Raw genomic sequence first — 12692 nt, forward strand, 5'->3', positions numbered from 1 at the left:
TAACGATGCACATTTTTTGACTGGCATAGAAATTCTGCTCACTGTTTTTCAGAGAACCTCGCCATTAACACAGCTAACACAATAGCTTCAAACTGAAGCTGGAAAGACTGCAAACTATCTGCATTTCGTTTTCCCTGTTTTCCATTGAAATGTCTTTGTATACAGTTGAAGTCGGAAGTTTACATAGCCAAATATATTTAAACTCAATTTTTTCACAATTCCTGACATTTAATCCCAGTAAAAATTCCCTGTTTTAGGTCAGTTAGGATCATCACTTTATTTTAACAATGTGAAATGTCAGAATAATAGTAGAGAGAATGATTTATTTCAGCTTTAATGTATTTCTTCACATTCCCAGTGGGTCAGAAGTTTACATACACTCAATTCGTATTTGGTAGCATTGCCTTTAAATTGTTTACCTTGGGTCAAACATTCCAGGTAGCCTTCCACAAGCATCCCACAATAATTTGAGTGAATTTTGGCCCATTCCTCCTGACAGAGTTGGTGTAACTGAGTCAGGTTTGTAGGCCACCAAGACTGTTGGAAAAGCATTCCAGGTAAAGCTGGTTGAGAGAATGCCAAGAGTGTACAAAGGGGTCATCAAGGCAAAGGGTGGCTACATTGAAGAATCTGAAATATAAAATATATTTTGATTTGTTTATCACTTTTTTGGTTACTATATGATTCCATATGTGTTGTTTCATAGTTTTGATGTCTTCACTACTTTTCTACAATGTAGAAAATAGTAAAAATAAAGAAAAACCCTGGAATGAGAAGGTGTGTCCAAACTTTTGACTGGCACTGTATATATATGTATATAAAAACTCTATATGTATATAAACTCAGCAAAAAAAGAAACATCCCTTTTTCAGGACCCTGTCTTTCAAAGACAATTCGTACAAATACAAATAACTTCACAGATCTTCATTGTAAAGGGTTTAAACAATGTTTCCCATTCTTGTTCAATAAACCATAAACAATTAAAGAACATGCACCTGTGGAATGGTCGTTAATACACTAACAGCTTACAGACTGCAGGCAATTAAGGTCACAGTTATGAATACTTAGGACACTAAAGAGGCCTTTCTACTGACTCTGAAAAAGATGCCCAGGGTCCCTGCTCATCTGTGTGAACGTGCCTTAGGCATGCTGCAAGGAGGTATGAGGACTGTAGATGTGGCCAGGGCAATACATTGCAATGTCCGTACTGTGAGACGCCTAAGACAGCGCTACAGGGAGACAGGATGGACAGACCACGGGATCGGAGGATCGGTACATCCGAACATCACACCTGCGGGACAGGTACAGGATGGCAACAACAGCTGCCCGAGTTACACCAGGAACGCACAATCCCTCCATCAGTGCTCAGACTGTCCGCAATAGGCTGAAAAAGGCTGGACTGAGGGCTTGTAGGCCTGTTGTAAGGCAGGTCTCCACCAGACATCACTGGCAACAATGTCGCCTATGGGCACAAACCCACCGTCACTGGACCAGACAGGACTGGCAAAAAGTGCTCTTCATTGACGAGTCGCGGTTTTGTCTCACCAGGGGTGATGGTCTGACTTGCGTTTATCATCGAAGGAATAAGCGTTACACTGAGGCCTGTACTCTGGAGCGGGATCGATTTGAAGGTGGAGGGTCCGTCATGGTCTGGGGCAGTGTGTCACAGCATCATCGGACTTATATATATATACCATTAGGGGAGCCTACACCCTAAAAGTAGTGGGATGGGGTGATGGGTTTTGGGAGATAATGTATAGGTGCAGGTTTAGATGGTGGTGCAATTTAAGTTTCTCCTATTCCCCTTTTCCCTTTTTTTGGGGGGGGGGGCTGCAATACGCAACACAGCGTGAAAGGCTGCAATACGCAACACAGCGTCTAGTCTGCCGGAAAGACACACGAAGAAGAAGAAGAAGAAGAAGAAGAAGTCAACAGAACCGTTCACGTTCACATACATTTACCGTCATTCCAGTGTATCGACCGCGAAAATCATGAAGACAACAATTGGCTTTTTGGCCATAATTTAATACAGTTTAGTGATAGGTATAAGGTTAGCAGTGTGGTTATGGTTAGGTTCAAAATCACATTTTTTTAATATAAATTGTAGAATTGGGCGGGGTTTATGGCTTTGGTAACTGTTGACGATTTATTGTAGTGCTGCAGGGCGTTTTCAAGGTAGGCACATCACCTTGTGACATTCACAATATTATGTGCAGAGATGAGCTCGGTTTGTGTTATGTGAGCAAACGGTTTCGAGGCGGGTAAAGGGGACGTTCTGGACGTTGCAAGTGAGTCCTCAGTATTTTCATTATTTCCCCATGCAGCTACTATACTGTAGCTGTCAGGCGTTAGTGCTTGTCAGCTGTGGCGCTGCTTTCGTTACCCACATAACGGTAGTCGTTGTTTGCATTGATTATAATATTCGTTTCTTTCCAGGTGATACATGGTCGAATCTTTCAGATACATTCATGGAGTCATTTAGAATGTCAGTCACCACCAAAAACGATACTCTGTAACCTGCCTTTCACGATGCCTCTCGAGTAGCAGCTGGCTATCAGCCACCTACATATTTCCAGGAGATAACCATTGCAGTTCTGCTTTCATCGCTCCTGAAGTAATTTCCTAACCAAGAAGACAGCGCTGTCACAAAAGGCCAGGTAATATTTGTGTTTTATTTCCAACATGTTCACCGAGATGTAATGTTCACACAAGACAGTTCTGCCTGAGAACCCGGCGCTGTGTTTCTCGTCCAGGCGAGGCTACACTGTTTCTGTAACGTTATCTTGTAATAAGCGGAGGGACAATTTTGAACGAATTTGCTTTGCAATATAGGTGTACATTGTTATCGCAATTCCAGCTGGAATATCCCTCACCTTTTACATTGTACAGGTAGATTACAGTAGCATCCCACTGGGCAAAAACGGGTTGAATCAACGTTGTTTCCAGGTCATTTCATTGATGACATTGAATCAACGTGGAAAACGGATTGGATTTACAAAAAGTCATCATTGGATATTTTTTTAAACAAAATTTTTAACTTCAATGACATGGTACATTTTTTGGGGTTGAATTCACATTTGTTGACAACAAAACTAGACGTTGAATTGATGTCTGTGCCCAGTGGGATACTCTTGATGCAAGAAAATAGTGTTTAATAGTGTTGCAGCCTACTGTAGGCTTTTTGTTATAACATTAGGCCTATTGAAAATTAACTGAGAGGGTGCCAACATTAGGATTGCCTTTTTTGTTCTACAATGACCTGTTGTTTAGTAAGCGCTTTTGCATTTGTCATTTGCTTGTCTTGTCTATACTCTGAGCTCTCCAATTTATTTAGCCAAGACTCTATTTGTTGATCCACTCAGGTGGTGACCACTGTTATGATTTTATGAGCTGCTGCTCTCTGTTGTTGACACTGCAGCAACGTTTTCATTATCCAAGTACAGCGCTCCTCAGCAACCATGAGACTGATACAGCGCTGATATCTAGAGTTTTTGTTGAATATGATGCACAGCTAGGTGAACGTACGTACGCCCCACCCTAAATCATTTGTAAGTCTAATATCCCCCTGGGTTATTGTTCTAGTGAGTGTCATCACCCAGAATAAGGTAACATTAAATGCTAAATAGTGATACTATAAAAAATGAATATCAAAGATTCTAGATGAAGTTAATCCATGATATTCTTCAAGGGAAACGTATTGAAACACAAAAGATCATTGATGACACAGTAACACCGCAGAGGTTGATTTCAATATTAATCTCAACCTGTGTTGTTTAGACTGGTCGACTGCTCTTTGTTGGCACCAAAAGGTCATATTGTGCCTTGCCATGGCAGTTCCATTTAAAGATACAATGTCTAACTTTTTGGACTACCTGACCAAATTCACATAGAAATATGAGTTGTAGATCTTTCATTCCTGTTGAAAGCAAGTCTAAGAAGAGGTGGATCTGTTTTGTGTGTCATTTCTATGCTTCCCGTTTAGAAGTTTCATTTTTGCGTCTTTCTTTCGGTTTTGTACACCAGCTTCAAGCAGCTGAATATACATTATTTTTGTTTATGGAAAATATATTTTACAGTGGTTTAGATGGTACAATGGTTCTCTACGCAATGACTGCTTGTTTTGTCGAATAAACTGAAATTAGGCGAGCTGTAAGAATTTTAGCAACCAGGAAATGGCGGTGTGATTTATCCATAGTGCATCTTTAAATCAGCTAGGTAACATCAGTGGTAAAGATTAGGCCTAGACATGACATCCTGCTACTGAACAAAGAGCATGTCTGCATGGTCAAGGCTGAGAACACATTGTTATACTGTACATACATGCCCATTTCTCTCTCACCATCAGTGCTCTTATCTGGCCCATGCTCTACAATTGATTCTGTTTCCCTTAAATGATTCTGTATTGTATCAAACACTTCAAAGGTTAAGTAAATACAGCCTCGCAGACAGGCATGCAAGGTGATGGAGTTTCCATTTTTCTTATTCCTAGTCGAATGAGGCAGGCATTCCCGTTAGGGAACAAAACACATCCAACTCCATGGCCAAAGGTTTTCTCGTTAAGAAAAATGATTGTTCTGAGAAGAATGGTTCTATTGAAATGCATTCACTGAGTGACAAGCCACTCTCGGGGGGAAATGGACCTGGATTTGCATGAGAGGAAGATGGATGTGTTTTTCAATGGATGTGATATGCTGGTTATGAGAGGCAGGCTGAGAACCCACTGTACCTGCCAGCCTCTTGGGAACACAGTCAACATTGCACTCCCCAATCCCTCAGAACTGTGAGTCCTGCCTCAAGCATCCACCTTTACCAGCAGAAAGCCCAGATGAATGATACTGACTGCAGCCTTGAGTATTCCTTTTCATTTAAACAGGCACTGCATGTACCTGGGTGTGGGGTGTTATGTTGGCTTCAAACAGCACAAGCCTCCTTTTCAGTAATAAGTACATGGGCATTTCGCAATGTGCGTCCAAGCATTTTATGGCCGTTGAACTTGCCTTGGCGTGTAACGTGAACGGCTGTAGTTTTTAAAAGACCGCTAGTGAATGATTAGGTCATTTCCGTGTAAAAGGACCCATGAGCACCAACGTGAAGTTCAAAAGAACATATCACATTTAGTGTCAAATGAAAGCTAAGAGTCTATATGTTGGCGAAATTAAGGCATAGATACGTTTTTTTTAACCAATTTTCATCCTAAACATTTTGAATAAGCAGCTTTGATTTCTTGTCACACAGACGGAAAAGGGGTCTTTAAAAAAATATCTACTAGAAAACGTCTAAAAAGGTGTAAGAAATCAAAACACAGTCAATCATGTTTTAGTAAAGCCCCCTGTCAACTAATATCAACATTTATATTTCGTTTTGGAGAAATGATTTGCCTTCTGTAAATGTAACAAATATTTCACTAACTGTTTAGTAGTCTTATGGCTTGGGCGTAGAAGCTGTTCAGAGTCCTGTTGGTTCCAGACTTGGTGCATTGTTACCGCTTGCCGTACGGTAGCAGAGAGAACAGTCTATGACTTTGGTGGCTGGAGTCTAATAGTTTTTAGGGCCTTCCTCGGACACCGCCTGGTATAGAGGTCCTGCATGGCAGGGAGTTCGGCCTCAGTGATGTACTGGGCCGTATGCACTACCCTCTGTAGCGCCTTGCGGTCGGATGCCAAGCAGTTGTCATACCAAACGGTGGTGCAGCAAGTCAAGATGTTCTCAATGGTGCAGCTGTAGACCTTTTTTAGGACCTGAGGGCCAATAGCAAAATTTTTTCTGCCACATGTGGGGGAAGAGGCGTTGTCATACCTTCTTTATGACTCTGGTGTGTGTGAATACCATGATAATTCCTTAGTGATGTGGACACCGAAGAACTTGAGGCTCTCGTCCTGATCTACTACAGGCCCGTCGGCGTGGATGGAGGCGTGCTCAGCCCTCTGTTTTCTGTAGTCCACGATCAGCTCTTTGTCTTGCTGACATTGAGGGAGAGGTTAGCACCACACTGCCAGGTCACTGGCTTCTTCTCTGTAGGCTGTCTCATCGTCATCGGTGGTCAGGCCAACCACCGTTGTGTCGTCGGCAAACTTAATGATAGTGTTACAGTCATGCGCGGCCATGCAGTCATGGGTGGCCTCCGTGTTGAGGGTTAGTGTGGCGAATGGGTTGTTTTCCTACTCTCACCACCTGGGGGTGGCCCGTCAGGAAGTCCAGGATCCAGTTGCAGAGGTAGGTGTTCAGTACCAGGGTCCTGATTGAGTCAGTTGAACACTGAGCTATAGTCAATGAACAGCATTCTCACGTAGGTGTTCCTCTTGTCCAGGTGGGAGAGGGTTGTATGGAGTTGAATAGAGATTGCGTCGTTTGTAGATCTGTTGGGGCGGTATGTGAATTGGAGTGGGTCCGGGATGATGGTGTTTATGTGAGCCATGACCAGCCTTTCAAAGCATTTCATGGCTACAGATAGTCATTCAGACATGTTACTTTGGAATTCTTGGGCACAGGGACTACGGTGGTCTGCTTGAAACATGTAAGTATTACAGACTTGGTCAGGAAGACACTTGCCAGCTGGTCAGCGCATGCTCTGAGTCCTGGTAATCCGTCTGTGCCCGCGGCGGCCTTGTGAATGTTAACCTTAACCTGTTTTAACTAACTCACATCGGCTATGGAGAGCGAGATCACAGTCATCCGGAAGCGCTATTGCTCTCATGCATGGTTCAGTGTTGCTTGCCTCGACGCAAGCATAGCGTCACTGGGCAGCTCGCAGCTGGGTTTCCCTTTGTTATTCGTGAAAGTTTGCAAGCCCTGCCACATCCAACGAGCATCAGAGCCTGCGTAGTAGAATTCTATCTTAGTGCTGTATTGACGTTTTAACTGTTTGATGGCTCGTCGGACGTCGTAGTGGGATTTCTTATAAGTGTCCGGATTAGTGTCCCGCTCTTTGAAAGCAGCGACTCTAGCCTGTAACTCAGTGCAGATTTTGCCTGTAATACATGGCTTCTTATAGGGATATGTATGTACGGTACGGTCACTGTGGGGAGGACGTCATCAATGCACTTATCATTGAAGCCGGTGACTGATGTGGTAAATTCCTAAATGTTATCGGATGAATCCCAGTCTGTGCTAGCGAAATAGTCTTGTAGCTTAGCATCTCTACTGTATTGTACTGAACTCTACTCTACTTTAATTTACTGTACTTTACTATACTCTGTTGAACTGTACTGTACTCTGTCAAAACTTGTGAAATATACACTGAACAAAAATATAAACACAACATGTAAAATGTTGGTTCCATGTTTCATGAGCTAAAATAAAATGTTCCTTACGCAGAAAAAGCTTATTTTTCTGAAATGTTGTGCACAAATTAGTTTACATCCCTGTTAGTGAGCATTTATCATTTGCCAAGATAATCCATCCACCTGACAGGTAATGCATATAAAGTAACCTGATTAAACAGCATGATCATTACACAGCCCCAACAACAACAACAACAACAACAACAACAACAAAACAACAACCCCCAAATATATTGTTAACATTTTTTGCATCGGAAAATTAAAAGGCCACTCTAAAATATACAGTTTTGTCACACATCACAATGCCACAGATGTGTCAAGTTTTGAGGGAGCATGCAAATGGCATGCTGAATGCAGGAATGTCCACCAGAGCTGTTGCCAGATAATTGAATGTACATTTCTCTACCATAAGCAACCTAGAGAATTTGTCAGTATTCCAACCAGCCTCACAACTGCAGACCATGTGTAACCACATCAGCCCAGGACCTCCACATCTGGCTTCTTCACCCTCGGGATTGTCTGAGACCAGCCACCCGGACAGTTGAAGAAACTGTGGATTTGCACATCTGAAAGATTTCTGCACAAACTGTCAGAAACCGTATCAGGGAAGCTCATCTGAGTGCTCGTTGTCCTCACCAGGGTCTTGACCTGACTACAGTTCGGCGTTGTAACCAACTTCAGTGGGAAAATGCTGACTGGTTTTCTGATCCAATTCCCTACCTATTTTTTAAGGTCTCTGTGACCAACAGATGCATATCTGTATTCCCAGTCATGTGAAATCCATAGATTAGGGCCCAATTTATTTCAGTTGACTGATTTCCTTGTGAGCTGTGAGCTGTAACTCAGTAAAATCTTTGAAAATTGTTGCGTTTTATAATTGTTCAGTGTAGATGTCTATGATTGGTACAGATTTGGTCCGGTCTGTGCCAACCAAATGTGGTCTTGTTTGAGGGTGGAGCTCAATAGAATAAAAGCCAGTGTGTAGAATAATACCTTTGTGTACCTATTCAGCATACATCACCATGAAGAGAATGACATTCATAGTTATGCATTTGTAAGGACCCATGATGCCATTCTGTTAACGGGTGGTGAACCACTCCACTTACTGTAGTTCAATAACTAAAATATATATATTTTTTCTAACTCAAGGTGTCATGTCATAGCTGACACCCCATTCTTTCTGCAGACATCTTTGAATCTTAATTCAGAGCAGAAATGTAAGAGTTTTTGGAAAACGCCGTCGCCTGAAAAACTGCCCGAGATTTTACTGTCATTCTGTTACCAAACTTTATCTGCACTGTTCCTCAAGTGGCAATTGTTAAAAGTATTTGCTTGAAATAAAAAATTATTGAAAAAATGTAATTGAAAAAGTGCCCATTAGTTGCTCCGTTTCGAGAAGGGAACCTCTGTTGTTTTTGAATGAAGGGATTTATGACTGTTGTACTTTAAAGCTGGCGGTGAAACTGCCATTTCTATTTGCAATATTACTTCAAACAGCTTTAACTCAATCATAATGTATTGGTCATCGTCACTAGATAAACATTAGGGCTTACTTTGCCATAAGCAGAAAAACTATCCCTCTGATATGGTATTTGTTTATAGAAATACCATATCAATGTTACACGTGACTGGGAAATTGTAGCATGCTGAAATTGTGGGTATGCTTGCACCATGCACTGGACTACCTGATGGGAGTTAAGGTTGCCACATTTGATCGCGTTGCATTCACATAAGTATGGAGGGAGTAACTGAAAACACTGCTCCTCACGCCTTGACACGGAATTGGAATGCCATGAATCTGTTTAGTGCCATTGAACTTGTTAAACCATTAAAAGTTACTCGTGTAAGTAGCTCAGGCTGCTTGTGACTGCATGCACAATCATTCCAGAAATGTGACACACGTTCAGTTTAAACAGAAGCATTTACCGGCTAATAAATGCCTAATTACCTTCAGTTCTTCATTACCAGAGCCTAAATCTGATTTTTTTTGGCCCCAACCAGGCTGTGTTGCTGCGCAAGGTGGGATATAACGTTAGGATGTGTATTTCTTTATACATCACCAGACATGAAACAAAATGGCAGAAATACTTTGAAAACAGCTACTGCAGCAATTATTTTGCTAATAATCACAACTTGCACGTGACTGCTTATACTTGACTTTTGTCATTTTTTTTAATGAAATGTTTGCACTGTAGAGCCCTGACTGACCACCCTGCAACGTGGCTGGTAAATTAGACATTCTTACATTCATCCTATCCTCTCACCATTACCAATAACAAGAGGTTAGCATTTTTTGAGCAGGGCCTAATTTTAGGCCATTACCTTGTAAATGCTGTTAGGCCAGCTGGGAGAGAAAGTTAGAGGCATAACTATCATACCCCCCAAAAATGCTAACCTTCCCTGTTATTGGTAATGGTGAGAGGTTAGCATGTTTTGGGGGCATGATCTTTGCCTCTAACTTTCTCACTCATCACTACTCACAATTCATTCCTGATTATTCATAATCATTGTAGGATCCACATTAATGTAGAAGTGTTAAACATATTCTGTTCTTATCTACAATGAAAGTGACTCCAAAATGACCCTACATTATTTACCATTAATTTCTATTGGGCACAACATAGTCTGAAACACAACCAAAACAAACCACAAATGCATCCAACAAGTTTGTAGAGTCACAAGCTAGATGTAGTCAGTCACAAGCTAGATGTAGTCAGTCACAAGCTAGATGTACCGTAAATTCCGGACTATAAGCCGCAACTTTTTTCCCAGGCTTTGAACCTCGCGGCTTAAACAATGACGCGGCTAATATATGATTAAATCGAGCGCTCTCAAACTTCCCATCATTCTGATTACGGTAGTCATTTTGTCACCCTGATCATGGCAAAGACACGGAGAAATGCATATGATGCAGCTTTCAAGTTGAAGGCGATTGATCTGGCTGTTGGAAAAGAAAATAGAGCTGCTGCACGGGAGCTTGGTCTTAATGAGTCGATGATAAGACGTTGGAAACAGCAGCGTGAGGAATTGACTCAGTGCAAAAAGACAAAGCTTACTGCAAATTTTTTATTTTTGTTACAAGCCGTGTTTCGTTAAAGCCTGTGTAAAGTTCATTTGTTTCAATGTACCGGTAGGCACCTGCGGCTTATAGACATGTGCGGCTTATTTATGTTCAAAATAATATATATTTTTTAATTCAGTGAGTGCGGCTTATATTCAGGTGTGCTTAATAGTTCGGAAATTACGGTAGTCAGTCACAAGGTGTTGTCACACAGTCACAAGGCTAGATGTTGTCATTCTGTGCTAGGAATATGCGACCAAATACTTTTGACTACTTTTAAACACTAGAAGTGAATTTGTCCAAATACTTATGACACCTTCAAATGGGGGACTAGATTCATAAAGTGCTTTCATTTCAAACGGTAAAACAGATATGTATGAAAATACCTTAAAATAAAAAGTGACATTCTGTACTGTCACCTCATTTGACACATTGGATCTCAAATCCAAAATACTGGGGGTATAAACCCAAATTAAAAGATCTAGCTTTAGTGTCCAAATGAATACGTAGTGGAGTGTACACTTATACTGCTGCGGTGGAGTTCAAAGTAGTAGTACACCCTTACAAATGGATACACACTTCACACATTTTAAGGAGAACTACAAACCTGAACCTTTCAAACATGATGCCTGTATGCCTGGGCTTTGATTATTGTGCGAATTTTATTTGTTATTTTATTTTTATTTTTTTTTTGTTATTATTTATTTTTTTTAAAATATTTTTTTGAATATATATATCTTTTTTTTAAAGAAAAAGGCAATAGGCTTGCTCGGTAGGCTACGATAAAGAACCATTCGAGTGAGCTATAGTACGCTTATGTAATTCCACTGGAGAAAATGGGGAATGCTTTGATCAGATAAGTGAATGCATTAGTCGTAACCGCCCTTAAAGCCCACACTCCCTCCCCTATTAAGTCAGTCACCATGGTGTTTTGTCTCTCCCTTTTTCATATGGTAAGTCGGAGACCTTGCTCTTTTTGAGTGTTCCTTACTTGAAGCGAGTGTGTTCTGTCTATCTACAGGCTTAATTGTGTCAGTGCATTCAACAAAACAAACAGGATGTGAGTGTGTTTCCTTAGGTACTTTTCACTTCCTCTCTCTCCTTCTCTAACCCTCCGTGTTTCGGTCAGTTTTCTTCCGTTTGGTGCCTAATGATTATGACCCAGGCCTTTAGTGTATAAGTCAGTCTGTGGTCGACACCAGAGAGGGCCGCAGAACTAGTCTGTGAAAAGGGGGAGAGGAGATTTTTTTTTCCGGACTTGGATTCTGAAGTAGGGTGTGGGGAGATGTGAGCCAACATGCTGCGTAAGGTGTTATCGCGGCTGTCTAGCCCCATAGGGAGAGAGTTAAGTAGAAGTACACTTTATCAATGTCAGACAACAGCAAATGTGTTTCCACAGACTGGGGGAGTATGTTTAGCAGCATTGTATTTACCAGTATGTCATAAGGCCTTTCAGTATCTACAACATTATCAATAGAGCTTGCATCCGTTTTTATGGACAATAGCATGCAAATAGAGATTGCATTCCATCTGAAAGACTTTTTACTCTCCCGTTGCATTTACTGTGTGGCGAACTGCTAGGTAGTTGGGATGGCCCAGTGTGGCCTTGCTGGATCTCATTCAAGCCACAGTGAGACTTAGTGCCCACTCAGTCAGTCTTCCCACTGATTATCCGTGAAGTGCTGTGTTGGGAAAATCAGAAAGGTCCTTAAACGTGTCAGTCCCATGGTACGGGTGCCGGGATGACACAAAGGACGTCTTTATCTGTGACCGTGTCCTTTTGTTAAAGAGAACTCACTGTCACTGCATATTTTTTTTTTTTACGGTTAGAAGTTTTGAAATTCCTGTCAATTTACCAAACTGCATAACGCTTGAGAAAATAACCCTGTGCCATGCCCTTTGGATTAAACTGTCTCTGTCTCTCCCCCTCTCTCTCCCCCTCTGTCTCTCCCCCTCTGTGTGTCATTCAATTCAATTTGAGGGCTTTATTGGCATGGGAAACATATGTTAACATTGCCAAAGCAAGTGAAGTATATAATTAACACAATAGTCTCTCTCGGTCTCTCTCTCTATATATATCTGTGTCTCTCTATTTCCCTCTGTTTCTCTGTCTCTCTGTCTCTCGCTGTGCGTGTCTGTCTCTCTCACACACTCACACTCTGTCTCTGTCTCTCTTTGTCTCTGTCTCTCTCTGTTTCTCCTTGTCTCTCTCTATATATAAATCTCTCTCTATATATATCTGTCGCTCTCTCTGTTTCTCTCTCTGTGTGTGTGTGTATATATATATATATATATATATATATATATATATACACACTGCTCAAAAAAATAAAGGGAACGCTTAAACAACA

At 41.4% G+C, this 12692-nt stretch overlaps 1 protein-coding gene across 2 annotated transcripts in view; it reads left to right on the forward strand.

Moving 5' to 3' along the window:
* Window positions 1–1877: 1877 nt before the first annotated feature.
* The window catches only part of rnf144aa (ring finger protein 144aa), a 66880-nt gene continuing 56065 nt past the window's right edge, over window positions 1878–12692 (forward strand). For both annotated transcript variants that reach the window (XM_014210190.2, XM_014210189.2), the window contains exons 1-2: window positions 1878–2288; window positions 2437–2657. The gene's annotated coding sequence lies outside the window, so the exon portion shown is untranslated. The remainder of the gene's footprint in view (window positions 2289–2436; window positions 2658–12692) is intronic.

The sequence above is a fragment of the Salmo salar genome, chromosome ssa09 (assembly GCF_905237065.1).
Source record: "Salmo salar chromosome ssa09, Ssal_v3.1, whole genome shotgun sequence".
Lineage (NCBI taxonomy): Eukaryota > Metazoa > Chordata > Actinopteri > Salmoniformes > Salmonidae > Salmo > Salmo salar.